Source organism: Opisthorchis viverrini (genome assembly GCF_000715545.1).
Source record: "Opisthorchis viverrini unplaced genomic scaffold opera_v5_233, whole genome shotgun sequence".
Lineage (NCBI taxonomy): Eukaryota > Metazoa > Platyhelminthes > Trematoda > Opisthorchiida > Opisthorchiidae > Opisthorchis > Opisthorchis viverrini.
This window is the reverse complement of record NW_008751886.1, coordinates 123,940-140,728: the sequence shown is the minus strand read 5'-3', so window position 1 is coordinate 140,728 and position 16,789 is coordinate 123,940.

Sequence of the window (16,789 nt, the reverse complement as noted above, 5' to 3'; positions counted from 1 at the left end):
CCATTCCAGATATTCATGCCCCCACAGACGAGCCAAGTGTTTTAGCTGCGGTAAAACAGGACACATTCAACTTGTCTGTAAGTCCAAGAAAGTGTCACTTAACTTCTGACCCAAATACTGACGTGAAGGCGTTATTCGAAGATATTTCTACTCTTTCTCTATCTGTTTTGTCCCAAAATTCGTCACGTTTTTAAAACGTTGATATCCGCTTCTGGTCAAAAGCATGACTTTATTGTTGATACTAGTAGTGTTGAGTCCATCATTCCACAATCAGATCTAACTACATTCTGCCCCAGTGCCGTGATAGTGCCCTCAGATGTCGACATTCGCGGTATCACTGAACATTCTGTACCTTTAGTTGGTAGGCACCCCAAGGTACCTCTATCGATTGTAATTTCTTGGTTTCAACGTCGGACCATCGATTATCGGCCTCAAATTTCTGCGCTCACTGCAAACCAGTATCACCTTACCGACTTCTGTGAACGAGAATGAACTCAAACAACTGATCCTGAAATGTTCGAAGGCTACAGGTGGCATGCGAATTCCCAAGGTGAGGCTCGAAGATACAGGAGAATCTGTATTTCTAATGGACGAATTATTCAATTTGGCTTGCGCGAGCCTGTTCGTCAAGCATTAAATTCAATGTGAGCGAAAGGTATACTGACTCCTGTCGAATCATCGAATTGAGCAACTCCGATAGTTACCCCGCTGAAGGCTGATGGTACTACTGCGAGACTTAGCGGTGGCTACCGCCTTGAGCTAAATACGCGGCTACTACAACGTACATGCACCACGGAAGAGCCAGAAGATGTCCTGTATCGTTTATCAGGTTCAAGTGTGTTTTCAAAAATCGACCTAAAAGATGACTGTCTTCAAATACCACTGGGTGAAGCCTCTAGTAACCTTACCGTAGGTGGAAGGCAAGAACCGGGGCGCCCGCTGAATCAGTATAGAGGACTTGGCGGGCAGTATATCATCCGTTATGTTGACAATGAAATTCCCCACGTTTATTCCGTCTTCATTTGTAACCCACGTCCCCACTTTTGTGTTTAGTGTGTACATATGAACTGACGTTGGTTCGTCCTTACCACTTCACCCATTTGGCCTTGAGGTCATCCGGCCATTTTGTATCTGAATTTGCACGTGTGACTGTCGCACGTGGGAGCCTGTTGGCCCCTTGGTTTGTACTTTTGTGGTCCAAGCGGACTGTTCGTTTTGGACGCGTATCTACTGTCGAGGTTTGTATAAATTGTGAATTTCTCTTACCCTAACAGTACCGTATAGAAACCCAGCTCCCACTTTGTCTTGCCTACCCGGAGGGTCTGGTATTACGTGTCACTCGAAGATACCGTTCGACCGTTACGGTGCTGGTTGTTACGCTTCGCTGAATTCTGGATTTCTAGTTTGTCTGGTTATACCGATATACGTACGAAACATAATTCTAAAAAAAATTCAACATTTTGGCGTAGAAAATTCTTACGCCATTTGTAGAGGTTTTGAAACTGAGAGCATTGTGCGGGTAATGGGACAAAAAATACGTGGCTGTTCCACTTCGCGCTCAAAAAATCTGTGGTAATTCTTTTCCAAGTGTCGTCGCTCTACTGTAACAGCCAAAATTATATTAGTGAATTTCGTTTCTCAGTATTTAGCATGCGAAAGAATGCCACCACTCAAACATCAAGCGCTGCTGCGGTGAAGCAAATGCGTGAATTCTTCTAGGTTGCATAGGCTTTGCAGTGCTCGGTTATCCGTCCTACCTCGTGTGACAATACTCCAGGAGGGGAAATTAATCCGGATAACACCAGTCCATTCAGGGCCTAGAACTGACTGCCATCACCACCTTGGAGCCCACGCGTTATCCGGGACCCACAAAGCCTCCTTCTTAAAACAAACGAAGGATAAGGACCCCACATTTCTCTTCAGGAATTCAGACAACGTGGTGAAAAAGACGCCTCCGTAGTCACAAAGTACAGGCTGAAGTGTGCAGGTTTGCATCTAGAATGTTTTCTGAATTATTTCTCAGTAAAATGGGCGATGCAAACAATATTTATCTTATTTGGTCCGCGGTGACGCTTCCTCTTCAGGCGACTCACTTAAGTCTGGCGAGCATATGAATGGATTTAAGAGGAGTTGTCACCATGAGAAAACAAATGTGAAGATGAAGTTCACTGTAGGTTGTTGGCAACTTAGTATGGACCTGCTCCGAAATGTGACAAATGCTGTGGTTGAGTCAACATATTATGCCTATTGTGGTACAAAGCGGGTCACGTTGTAATATCCAAACGAATGCGAGGCAATGCTACGCAACAGTTATTACTTCAATAAGCTTCCTGGCTGCACTTGTGATAACACTAGACAAAAGTTCGGTTTGCATTTTCAGTTGTTGGCTTTCTTCAAACGATACACGTTGACTGAATGACACTGCAATGGACTTCCTCAGCCTCCTCAACCTCTTGTTTGCAACTGGCATTACGGACGAAAAAACAAATGCTAGCGCTGTTTTCACAAACTCCTACCAATATGGGCCGAAACGGTTTCATGATTTCCTCGTTTTGAGGGTCATGATATTACTAATGAGGCGCACTGCAGACAAAAATAGTCACTATGGGCAAGGGGCGAATAGTTCCTTCAGCAACTCAGCCTATTCTGTGACACGCATACCAAATTGGTTCCCTTATGTTCCTTATTAGGCTCCTCACAAACAGTCCATCGCCACATAGCTATAACTGCAAATAACTTAGCGGAATTAACCTCCTACACGGAGACTAACAGCACGTTCGAAACACGGGTCCCACTATCGCCAAGACCCCGGAATGACCTGTACTATGAACTTTATTTCCTGTCTGCTTTAGTCCATCAGGGACACGTCGTAGCTACTGTGAAAGTTAGTAAAAGCCCAAAAAGAGGAAAAGAGACTAAAGTGAATGAAACTTCAATATAATTAAAACAAATTGTTTGTTTTTGGTGTGAGCATGCAGTCAGTCTATCTTGTGTCCATTGATTCGGTGTGCACTTTGTGTAGGTAAAATGCTTCCCACCCACCTATTTGTACAGGATCCCACCTGAAATTAACAGTTCCTAAACGGGTGTTCTTTACGTTCACCACAAAGTTGTTCCGACGTTCTTGCGTTTTTCTTGGCCCCTAAACCTTCTGGCACGTTAAAAACTTTCCCACCCCTTCTGGCTTTTCGGGCTTTGGCACCAGCAAATCCCATCGGCCGAAAGTCACAATGAATCCCGCAACCTCGTTCTGGCATCAGGTTCTGCCCCTACACGCAGTGTCGGGGCAGGCAATACAAGTCCATGGGCCTTGAAAAGGGCAAAATGAGGCACGCTCATCCAAGGCCTCCAAAGCTATTTTTCAAGCAGCAGTCGCCGTCCCAATCTTCAAACCGGTATGGTCCATTCTGATTCTGCTGACAACGTTCCATTACCAGCGGCTCGAGTCAATGAGCTTCAGTTGCGCTTCTTCAAATCGCTTTTGTTGCTGCTGCAATAATTGTTGGAGCTGATCAAATCCGATTGACATCGTGGGTTCCCGTTCGCCAACTGTTGTAACTGTATTTTCCTCGGCTTAGTTCTCGGTCTGAGCCTCCCAAGCTAGCGTTCACGTCAAAACAAACACCAAAGGTGCAAAAGGTCTACTGACGCCAAAAACGAAATCAGGAACAGTTGTACAGCGCTTCGTATATATATAGCGTAAGCGGTTATAACTTTCTGGAATTTCTGACGCGTTCTGGAGCGCCATTGGCAACCGGCATTTGGCCAATACTGGGTCATGATTGGCTGTTGGGTCCAGATGGTTGACCAATCAGATCTCGTCTTGATGCCGGACCGGCAAGCGTCCCGAATTTTGGGCCAACCTCGAGCGGGCCAGGCTTCTCGGCCGCAGCAGCGTCTAAAGACGTGCGGTATGGTGGGATCCGCGTGGATTCCTGCCTAACACGAGTTACCGGATGTTTGTCGCACTTCCGTTCAATATCCGTCCAGTCCCTATGCAGCTAAGCACTGCACCGTACATCGCCACCAGATAGGAGCTTTGACACGTGCGTGGGTCGTCTTCAGTCCGAAGAACCTAAAAAGCTTTCATCGGTGCCTTTGGTGTTGATTCATAGCTTTTTGGGAAACTACAATGTCGCGTGTTTCCCAGGAGGACAATATTCACTGGGTCCGCCGCACGGAATTTTTTCTCGATTTTGCCCTGCTGCACCCAATGGGTATGGACAATGTCTGCTTACAAAGTGGTAGGTTTTTTTGTTACCGTTCCAAATGAGTGCAGCGACATTAGTCAGTGCTTCCTAAGGGTACCCAAACCAGGTCACTATTCCATCAGGCAAGTGGGACCTCTTCTCAGAGAGGACGCTAATTCAGTATTCCCGCCCAAGATACCGGTTCCGTATGCCCATCACTGATAGACTGACGCTACGCTTCACCGTTTGAAACAACAAGGCGGCCGCTCTCGTGTTTCTGACTGGACATAACCAGTACCAATTGCTGTTGTCAAGGGGCCAAGCGGGTCGAGTCGCATTGTGATGATTCCTGAACCGTCTCAACACGCCTCTTCGGCAGGACCACTACCCACTGCAGTAATTGGTGTTTCGTTCTTCTTAAAATATAGTGGCAGTCGTTTTGCCACACTCGCTTTGGTCAACGCGTACTTGCAGATCGAAGTTTCGCCGGAATCCAGGTTCTTACTCTCTGTCACCACACACCAAAGTCTATGTAAATATGACCGTCTACTTTCTGGCATTAATATGGCCTCTGTTGTTTTCTAACAGTTGGTGGACACAATCTTACCTGGCATTCCATCTGTGGCTGCAAACCTGGAGGATGTACTAGCCATTGTTGGCTCCCTGAAAAATTGCGCATGCAAATTGATAGGGTGCTTCGCTGCCTTGAAGAGTGTCAGTTCATCGTGACTGCCACCAAGCTTCTCGGGTTCATTTTTGATGTCCTCATCCAACAACCTGCCTCAGAGGATGCGCAAGTTATCCAGCAAATGCCGACTCCGAAAGATATTCCATTGCTTTCCTCCTTCTTGGGTTTTATCATTACCGTTCGGCATTCGTGGCTGCTCTGCACACCGTCCGGCCGCTACTCACCTGCCTTTTGAGCAAAGGCGTACCTTGAGTTTGGTCGAAACAGTGTGAGGGTTCTGCCTACCAGCTCACGTCCATACTCAGCTCCGAGGTGTTACTGACGTGCTGTGACCCCAAGCCGCCGACTGTCTTGGCTTACGGCCGTGCTGCCGTCATACTTCATATATTCCCGGACGGAAGTAAAGACGGAGTCATTCATGCAGCCAGGTCGGTAAACACAGTAAAACAGCATTACGAGTAACTTGAAGAATAGGCATTGGCTCTAGTCTTTTTAATGCTACGTTTCCACCATATCATCCGCGACCACCGATTTGCTCTGCTGATCGACCGCAAAAACTTGCAGTCGGTTTTTGGCACAAATGTTTGCGTACTTGCTCATTCGGCGTAACATCTTCAATTGTGAGTGTCCATCCTTCAAACTTACGATTTCAACGTTCATTATCGCCGCGCTGATGATTTCGGTCAAATGGATGAGCTGTGATGCCTACCCGGTAATTACACCGCCTTGGTATCACTGACCCTGCAAGCCAGTGGCTGCCCCAAACCGTTTGTGCCTAACCGAGGGTTGTGTGTGATACCCGGCGTTAGGTTCTGGCTGATCAAGTGCCGCAAGGGATCCTGCTCCTCGGGACATGTTAGCCAGAAATACTCCAAGCGACGATATCCTAACCCTTTTACATCATCGAGCATCCTATTGGTGTTCGATTATGCCCTCATTGTTTCCACCAGGTTTGTGATACCGCGCTATCCACGTCTAAAGCAGTTTCATAATGGGCTTCCTAGGATTTATAGGATGAAAACAACTGCTATTAGATTTCTCTACCGACCGCGTGTGGATTGCATGATTTCCGACTGTCAGATGCAGCTCGCAGTGTTGATAAGCCGAACAGGACCCTCTAGGCACGAATCCTGGTGCCTTGTCTCCGCCGGGGTGATCCCGAGTTCGCGTGCACTTTGAATCTCCTAGCCATCCCGATAGAATGATATATCTTGAAGTGGCAAGCAGTGGTATCTACCGCTCCGTCAACAACAACCAGTGCCCTTCGTATCCTGTCTCAAATATTCAGCCGACATGGCCAACTAAAAACCACCGTTTTGGACAACGGATCACATAACTCTTCTGGCTGCGCTGAAGATTTCACTCAGAGGAGTGTAATCACGCAAACACGTTCACTGCGCAATCACCTTAATTACTATATCAGGTGGAGTGTTTCGTCAATATATTCAGGACGCGCTGCTCAGTCCTCAAGCACAAGGGGCATCCAACGAAGTTCGCCGGTTGTTTTTGCTGGTATACCGGACCATCCGGAATGAAGCGGTGGGAGACCGGAAATAACCTGCTAAATCGTTCACGGACCGAAAGTGGCGCACTAATAATTGTGTTCTTTCTCCGATATTGACAGCTCGATTCCGTTCCACGGTAACGACAAAGGGAACCCAGTTTGACTTGAGCGCACACAATTTTCTGAGACTACGCCTTACAAAGAGGCGGGAGCGCAAATTACGATGTTTTTGTTGGCCGAGATTTCTTGACCAGGTAAAAGAACTAAACGCCTCTACGCCATATTTCTGGACCACCAGCGTGCCAGAGAAACTTTCCGCTTGACATTCTTTCAGAAACTTTTGATTTACTGCTGAACACGTCAGATGAGACGCAACTTGAGTCAGCGCGGAACGCGTCAGTATTATTTCAAGAGTATTCTTTCAAGATGATGGATTGATCGCCACGTGCAGAAAACCGCCCCATTTAAATGGCGCGTGGATAAACCGGTTTTGATATTGACCAAACGGAGTTGTGGGGATATCGCTTTCCACAAATACCCAATAATACTCTACTTGTTGATAGGTTAGTCCTCCATAATTTGAATTTAGATTTAAGACGCCTTCCTCTGGTGCCCATTAGCCGCACAATGCTCTTTGCTGCAAAACCCTTAAGAGTGGAGTAAAACCTTTTCCAACAAAGTGCTTCATTTTGTCATGTGTGTGCTCAAACTGAAAACCACCCTGAACCACGTTCATATCTTTGCAGCCCACCAAATTTTATTGTTCACCTGAGCAGTCACACCTCTGGCGAACAGCTTTTGTGTAAATCATGCAAAACCGCACTTTGTTCTTCCTTAGGATGTGACCGAATATATCAGGTTCCGTTTTTTCAGGTATCTCACGATGTATCTAGTATGTTTCAGACACGCCCAACTCTAGGACGGAAAGCGACATGTTGGAGTAAACTGCACCCAGTGGCCATTGGTTCCTCTGTCTGAAGCGGGTATTACCGAGAGAGGCCAGGCCTTCCTCAGCTGGCACGAATATGGGCGCACAAGTTAGGTGGCTACGTCCGGAGGAATCACATTGATTTGCTAGTTTTGTAGTCGACACTTATCTCAATTTTAAAGGGCATGTTCTTTAGTAGCGTGCTGAACGTCATCTGTTCCTAGTCAGTATAAATCCCCAGCACAACCTCCCTCACCCAGTTATTTTGAAGCCACCAGCCGCAATACGGTCATACACCCAACTGGGGTATGTGGCTATCCGGAGCCGACGGAAAACCCCGATAGATTATACTTCCTAGTACTTGACTTGATTCCGGTCGTACCACCATACAAGCCCGGTTATCACCTTGTTTCTTCATCAGCAATACGCACTCAAGAACAGAACAACGCACCCCATCAACTTCGGCACGTTTTGATATCTCAGCAATTCCTTGCTGGTCCGACTGGAAAGCTACTGGCAACGCACAGTCACTTTCATGAGGAAGCCAGATGGAATGTTTGACGGATTCAAGTAAAGGAAGCTATTCTTCCAGCCGTTGAAACCACCTCCTTGGGCCATTTCAGTCACCTGAGTGAACACCGCAGCCAACTAATCGATAATCAATAAACTCACCCCAGCCATAAATATTTCGATACTTTACCAAACCTAGAATATCATTTCTTCAACACAGCAAGGCATCTGGCTCGGATTTTCTGTTCCAAACTTGATGAAATCATGGTGAACACTGACGTCTTTGCTGATGAAGATTATAAACGGGGGAAATACCAGTGGAATACGTTCAGTTCAGCCCAATTTAACACGTACAAACCATGTTTCAAGGCCAACTCGGTTTCAGCGGCCACAGCATCGGTCATCAGAATATTTAAACGTGCATGATTAGAGGTGACTAGAAAAGGGACAGAAACTTGTGCATTCAGACGTCGAGAATATCTGCACAGAGTAATAATTCCATAGGCACACTCATTATATTCGGATAGCGCATAGTGTGTTTGGAGGACATAGGCTTTCATATGATACGTACTTATGCCCGCACGCCCAGTTTGCTGGCGCACGGCTTGACAACACCATGGGAGTATTTAGGTCCAGTTGACTGGCTGCAGAGTTATACACTGCAGATGGCGAAACACACAAGGATTTCCACACAAGGAAGTTTCCTGATAACCCTCAACCATATATATAAATGGAGAACTGCACATCATAAAGTCTGCTTGTCAGTCGCAGCCTAACTGAAGCGACATGTCGTCGCCTGCACAATCCGGTAACAAGAACCGATCTGGTGCACAAAACTAACATGTAGCATGTGATCTGTGATGCCTAATCAACCGCCCTGATGTAACCTGTGTCTATCATAGCGGACAGCTGATCTAACCTAGCTGACACGCGACTAGCATGCGGCCAATTAACCGGCTAACACGCGGCTATTCACGCCGCCCGGAGAAAGCCAATGGTCCAAGTCGGACGAAACGGACACTTGAATTCTACTGGGCCTTTCAATTTACCTATGTCCCTGCAGGAAGCACACAGCCTTGGTGCGGAGTGATTATCGAACGACCGACGTCCTGAAATGAGAGGAACAAATGAGTTAACTAATCAAATTATTAGTTTGGGGCAGATGGCTGATAAACTAATATCATTACTTAGTCTACAAAGCGAGCAAATTAGCGGCGGAAATCAAGTAGAATTTCGCCTAAACTACGTTATACTCACTGCCTGGTTCGCATTACGTTACATCTTGCGGCTGATTCCAAAGCAGTGTTTGACCTCAAGAAATCTGGGGCCTATATTAAACCCATGATGCCTCATTAAATTAAAACAGACTAGATCTGGCGGCATTTACACGCGTCACATGAAATCATAGCCTTTTTTCTCCAGCCGGCACTCGACGGCACCAGTGTTCTGCCATTAAGCTGTGGCCATCAGTTTGCTCCTCTGTGGCGCACACTTACCTCCCAGCGGGTAGAAGGTACATGTTGTACCCAAACAACACATCCTACCAGCATCAAAATATGAAAATGGCTGTTGAAGTGCTCGCATCGTTTGCCGTCATTCTTTCATGGTCTACAAAAGCGTACGCGCCAGTTCACACCGGTTCGCCAACAAACGAATTAGACAGCATCTTGTCAATTGCCCGAATAATCGCCTAATGCGATTTTGTTCAGGCGCGCCGGCTTATATCGCCAGTCATTCGTTCGTGCAGTTCACCGAGATGCTCGCCTTGTACTAGTTTGTTTAAACATAAAAATCTGCACCACCTGTGAAGGCTTGATTGACAAGTGTATTCCAGCAATCGTCACATAAAGAAGCAACAGGAACAACTGGTTTTTAAATTACGCTTAATACAGTACACTTTTGGACCAAGGGCTTCACACTCTCCGACATCCCAAGTAAAACAACAACCAAGGCGTCCAGGCCATGCGTTAAAGACGAGTTTCCGTAGAAACAAAAAGGGTGGCAAAATTCTTCAACTCCGTGTATATTCAATGATCAGGCGATTCGGCGCTTCCAGGACAAACGCGGGTGGCTTTTCTTAGCAAGTGATGCAGCATGTCTACAAACTCGGCCCTTATCCCTTGACATTATTCTTGGTGTGTGCGTTGAAGCCTCCATAATGATTCGGTGGAGTCAACATGGCCAGTATGCACCGACTGAACGTTTTTTGCTTCACTTCAAGTTCGCTACCCATAAACGGCTAGCTGGTTGCACACTACTCACAATTTCACACCGTAGAGTGAAAGACATCAGAGCTCAGTAGACCTGGACCATTAATATTTTACATCTCGTGGGTCTTCACGACGTTTCGCTAAATTTGTATATTTTGTGTATTGTGCACGCCATTGAAGCAAAAGGGGTAGTGTTTGTTTGAGAGTGGGGGTTCAAGGCAATCTCTAAGAATAGAAAACAGAAAAATAAATTAGGAGCCAAACCTGAATAGGCAAGGTTGCACATCACTAACAATGACATAAATCAGCCAATACGGTGGGTTTTGTTAAGTACATACACCAGCGGTTACATGTCTATCTCCGGTAAAAGCAAATAAATGCTTCATTTGCAGTTTTCTCCCACAGAGTTTGCGGTATTGGAATGGCTCATCCTATTGTAGAAGAACGAGAAAAGGCAAACTTCTCCGAGATAACAGCAGACACTTTCGTCGATCCGTTTGCTGCGAAGGATGCACCAATAGTTTTGTTTTTGCCAACCAAAGTAAGGGCGGTTACCGATAAGACAGAACAAGTAACACACCGTTTTCCAGACCAAACGATGCCGAATTGCATGCCAGAAGGACTTGGGAGCGTGTATTTTGGACCGCCGATCATACAATTTTCACTTGGTGTCGGTCATCCAACGGACGGTTTACACACCGCTTGACGAGGGGAAATGAAGCCAGCTAAAGCCGGAGCAACAACCGCTAACTTTTTTCATCAAGAATACTCACTTTTTATTGGCGAGATTATACCCCAAATCACCACACATTTGTCTAATTCCCGTATTTATGGTCAACATGAGCGACGACATACACGAAAATTTGGCTATTCAAAACTACTGGAAATAAGAAATTCTCTGCAACAATTACACCAGCAGCGAAGCAGTATGGTTGCTGGTACAAGGCAGCTACTGCCAAAAATGAGAAAACATTTTGCCTGACGAATGCGTGCGCTAAGAGTTATGTCCCCTCACAGGCGAGGATGGCCCAATGAGAAGAGGTCAGGCACCGCGAGACGCGTTTCGAAGTCCACGAATTTGAGGCCGGCAACCATTTTCGTAGCACCTGCTGGATACTACAGGCGAGGATGGCCCAATGAGAAGAGGTCAGGCACCGCGAGACGCGTTTCGAAGTCCACGAATTTGAGGCCGGCAACCATTTTCGTAGCACCTCGCTGGATACTTTCATTGAGGATCACTTCTTCCGTGCGTCCTGAGTAGACAACTTGGTTGACATATTCAAGAAGTGGTCTGACGTAAGCCTCATCGAGTATTCGGAAGTCCATTAGAGTAATACGGGAGAAGGTGCGCCGATCCATCAGCAGAACGGCGAATGCCTTTATAGCCGATTTCCCATGTGAAGCAAGAAGGACATGTTTGAAGAGGGCTAGATGCCCAAATCCTTTTTGGCATCTATCCCCCTTATGTCTTTTGGTTCTATCTCACCACGCATGCCAAAGACATTTTCTGAGTCTCTTCGAAACGACATATGGATGCACATTTCGTGATTTAGAGGAAGGTGCCAGCCCAACGATCACTGCCTTGCAGCGTCTACATCCGTGTGGAGGGTACAGGCGTTGCAACTCCAGAAGTTCAAGTAGTTCGCATAAAGTGGAAGGTCATTAACATATAACAGAAACAGCACTGGTCCCAAAGCAGAGCCTCAAAAGACCCTGATTGAAACCGGCGCCGAGTAAGAGTAGGTTGAGCCTGTCCCCCTCAGAATGATCTGTCCGACAGAAATGCCTCGATGCAGTGCAATCTGTACACCATGGAAACATGATGTACATCACTTTTGGGTCCCAGGCTCGGAAAAAGTTTCTGGGGCACACTTGCCTGCTGCCTGTCTTTGTGGTTCGCAAGACTGCCTTTACTTTGCAGGGTTTTCCTCCCCTAGGGTGCCCGCTTTGCGCGAGCCCTATACGTTTGGGGGACGAACTTTTCGCCCCGTGAGAGAAAGCTTCGAACATTGATAGTTGTAGCTCTCTCACTACCACTTTTGACGATCGTATTTGCTGTTGATAAAGGATTTGGAGCAAACTTACGTCTGTTTAGTTTCTTGGGCATTTCGGCGCGTTCGATCGTAGAGATGACTCTGTGAAGACCTGAGCGCTGTATAGCAGCACCAATAATTCCCATGATGGCGGTCCCATGTGACTCATTTTTGCAATGGACTGCACCTTGAAGCCAGCCAGCAGTGTTCTAATTATGAAAATTTTGTGTGCCTTGTTTGGCGCAGTTGTCTTTCTTCCGTTTTGTGCGGATACTTGAGCATCCCGCGATCAGCGTGGCCAACTGGGTGTACGACGGTTTTTTGGTTCATTGTGGCTTTCGCTGTCAGGGTCCTGGGCTACACTGTTGACATTAAAGGAGGCCGTTGTTGACGAAATGATGCTTGAGCTTAGCAGCTCCACACTCTCAGTGGTTATACGGTTCTCACAGCATTCCACGATGTCGAGGTCAACACATGTGGTTGATTCGTCGGTAGATTTTGCCGCCTCGCTCAGCATACATGACCCAGTCCAGCTCAGAAGTTCTGAGTTCGGTATGGAGTTCACTGTCGCACCTTTGTCATTTGTTACGGAAGGAAGCGCTGGTAGCTCTACTCACTTTCGACGCTGGTTCCAGGCGAGGCTTGCCCCCTAGGGCATCGCTGCCTTTGGTAGTCGATAGGCCTGCAGTGTTTGAGTGGAAACCGCTGCCCCTAGACGCAGCCGGTTTCGTCAGCGTGCTTCTAAGAGCACAAGGGCCATGACTACTATCGGTTTGGCTGGACTAGCCTCAAGTGGAGCGCTATTTCGCGCCTACCCGCCAGAACTCACGTGGTCCAATTTTCGCGCTTCTAGATAGCGATCCTCAGAAAGAAACTATATCGCTGGACAGACATTTTGAATGCTCCAAGATCTTTTGTACAGCAGACGGGGAAGAAAGGGTGACTTGAAAGTCCAATTATTCGCTTGTTGCCCTTCTGGCGTAACCATTCTGCGTGAAGCAGTCGGTGATCAGGTTTGGTAAGGCACACTACCAAGAGGCTACCCTGTCAGCTTCGGTGGCGTGATTTTTGTGGAGAATGCCCCCCAGCTGATCAGTCTGCTGTCAGATGGCGCTCCTTATTGCCGCGGGATGGACAGTGCGAGACGCTCATTCAGCGAAGAAAGTCTTCTATCAGCTTTTGTCGATGTCTCTGTGTTCTTTGTTTCTGCATCTTCCAGCGCTATAGAAAGAACTTCCATTTTGCGTCGAGTTTCCACGTTAAATACTAATACTTACACTGGTCTTTCTGATTCGGCAGTAAAGGTTTGGTTCCGCTTTTGGTGGCTCCCTCCATAGTCTCGGCGTACATCCCACCCTTGAGTTAGAGGCAGCTATCGATTACAAACGGGTCAGGAGAATTAGCTAGTTGGCTTACATGATCTTCCTGTAAACCCTTGCATTTGAAGTGCCACCGGGCTTTGCAATCGCAACATTGTATACCACGTCTTACGCTCGACGGGAGGCCATTTCGCCCACATTTGTTGCGGTCCATAGGTGTTTAAACCAACTCGAAGTCCACTGCGGGCGCGGAGTTTGTATTTTAATGACTGCCGGGGGTTGGATTATTTTCTCTATAAAAACAGTGGGAAATTTTGTGTATTGGATTTGGAAATAATTTCAAAACAACGTAGACAATAAGCACGCATATAACGTCGGCCCGGTTAAAAAGCAATAATCGATATTCAGGTATACAATAGATGTGAACTGGAGTTGGCATGTGCGATTGTGAGGGACTAGAGTGTGCGCAGCGGTAGCTCAGTGTTTGAAGAGACATGAGATCAGAGATACCTGGGGCTGCTGCGTGTTTGTATGATGATTTGACTTTAGAATAGAGCTGTTATAGTCTAAAGAAAAGCGTGCAGCCTTGCAAAACCAGTTGCCTCAGAGGCGCCAATATCACGTGTATTTGGTGAGTCTCTGTTAGCATCTGTTGCTGTTCCATCAGTGATAATGGTAATTATGTTGGCATTTGGTGTGCGCCTTGTACCCACAGTGTCAGGTGATCGTGATGATGTTCATTCTAACAGGTATCTGACGTACCGCCAGGCATGATCAGAAGATTACAGTCTGAATAAAACCTGAGTTTGTTCGTAGTAGCATGTAATAGAAAAAATGAGCGATGGGGTGAATTCAAGAGAGAGAAGTGTGCTATTTCAGGTGTGCTATCAAACCGGGTATAGCAGTGCCATGCCATCATTGCACTGAAATACTTCGGTTTCTGGACATTTGTGAGATGGTCATTTGTGAGATGATTTGTTTTGGATGTGCAATTCTGTGGAGAGGGGATGATTTTGGTTGGCCGAGGAAATCCTCAGAGTTAGAAAAAGGCTTATGTAAGGTCGCGGGTATTTTTCTGATCCGGTCGGGGAGGTAGTGTGGTGCAGTGTTGTACATACATTCAGGGTTGGATTAGTTTTGATTGTATTGTGACAGATGAGGTTAAAGCACGAACCTGCAATGTTCGGGTCGTGTTTGCAAATTTGAAGCACCTACGGCGTCAGGGCGATATATTTGTGAATATCAAGTGACGTGTGCATCAGGCTGCAGTACGAGCTGTTTTTTGTGTGGCTGAGACCTGGCCTGTCTGAGACAATCGTTGTTAAACACCCGAAGACGCCTTGGTTCCGCTTCCCAAGGCCATAGCTCTTCTTTGTCGGTATCGGCAAATCCGTAACGCGACAGTTGCATCGATTTTTCATTTGAATAGCGGGCACTTCCACTGTAGAATGTGTCTTTGCATTCTCCAGCCAAATCATCATCATTGTCTGGGACAACAGCTGGGTCGCATCAGTTTTGGCTATCTTACAAGCTCATTTATTCGGATATAGTTGAGATGATTTCAGAATTGAAGATGGTGTGATGAACATGACTGATGCTCTATTCATTGCTCTATTCCTTATTCTCTTGTTTTAATATTCCATATGCTGTACATATTCGCCAATTCGAATACATACGTGCTGGTTGCCACTCTTCGTTGAATTCTGGATTTCTAGTTTGTCGGGTTGTACCGATATACGTACGAAACTTAATTACCACATTTTGGCGTCGCGATTGGAACAATTCATCATGCCTGCCGAAATGGAACCATTAGATGTTAATTCAACTGCGCGTGACGTAGAGGATTATTTGGAACGATTCGACATATGGTGCCTCACAAAATCCGATATGGATGATAAGAAACTCACTGCATATTTCCTACATTTCGTTGGCAAGGAGGCGTATACTTTGATCAAGAATTTAGTATATCCTGAATCTCCAATCGATATTTCTTACACTGCATTGAAAAAAAAAGTTCTTCAACACTTCAAACCGATTAACTTCGTAGCAGCCGAAAGAGCTAAGTTCAATATGTTAACCCGCTCTCATTCTCAGTCGGTCCGTGATTTCGTGTTACAGCTGCAGACACAGGCAGCCAAATGTGACTACGGTGCCCAATTGGAAGACCAGCTGCGTGATAGACTCATTGCTGGCATTCAACTGCCCGAATTACAGCAGAAGCTGTTACTCTGTCCGGATCAGAAACTTCAAACTATTCGGAAAATATGTGAGCAGTATGAAGATGTGAAGCATGTGACGAAGACTGAGGAAGCAGTCTTGTTAAATTATTCTAAAAGAAATAATTCAAGGATGCGGACGAACAACAAATTCAAACCTCGAACAGATTCTCGTGCCTCAAATCCATCAACACGTCACTTCACAGATCGTAACCCTAATCCGATGGCTCAAAAATTCGGGAAATGCGAGTCTTGTGGACGAAACCATTCCAGATATTCATGCCCCCACAGACGAGCCAAGTGTTTTAGCTGCGGTAAAACAGGACACATTCAACTTGTCTGTAAGTCCAAGAAAGTGTGTCACTTAACTTCTGACCCAAACACTGACGTGAAGACATTATCTGAAGATATTTCTACTCTTTCTCTATCTGTTTTGTCCCAAAATTCGTCACATGTTTTTAAAACGTTGATATCCGCTTCTGGTCAAAAGCATGGCTTTATTGTTGATACTGGTAGTGTTGAGTCCATCATTCCACAATCAGATCTAACTGCATTCTACCCCAGTGCCGTGATAGTGCCTACAGATATTAACATTCGCGGTATCACTGGACATTCTGTACCTCTCGTTGGTAGTTGCACGATCCCTGTGAGGTTACTACAAGGTACCTGTATCGATTGTAATTTTTTGGTATCAACGTCGGGACCATCGATCGTCGGACTCAAAGTTCTACGCTTACTGCAAACCAGTATCACCTTACTGACTTCTGCGAATGAGAATGAACTCAAGCAACTGATTCTTAAATGTTCTAAGGCCACAGGTGGCATGCAAATTCCCAAGATGAGGCTCGAAGTTACAGGAGAGCCTATATTTCTTAAGAGACGGATTATTCCATTTGGTTTACGCGAGCCTGTTCGTCAAGCATTAAATTCAATGTGTGCGAAAGGAATACTGACTCCTGTTGAGTCATCGAATTGGGCAACTCCGATCGTTACCCCACTGAAGGCTGATGGTATTACTCCGAGAATTTGTGGTGACTACCGGCTTACGCTAAATACGCGGCTACTACAACGTACATGCACCACGGAAGAGCCAGAAGATGTATTGTATCGTTTATCAGGTTCAAGTGTGTTTTCAAAAATCGATTTAAAAGATGCTTATCTTCAAATACCACTGGACGAAGCCTCCAGTAA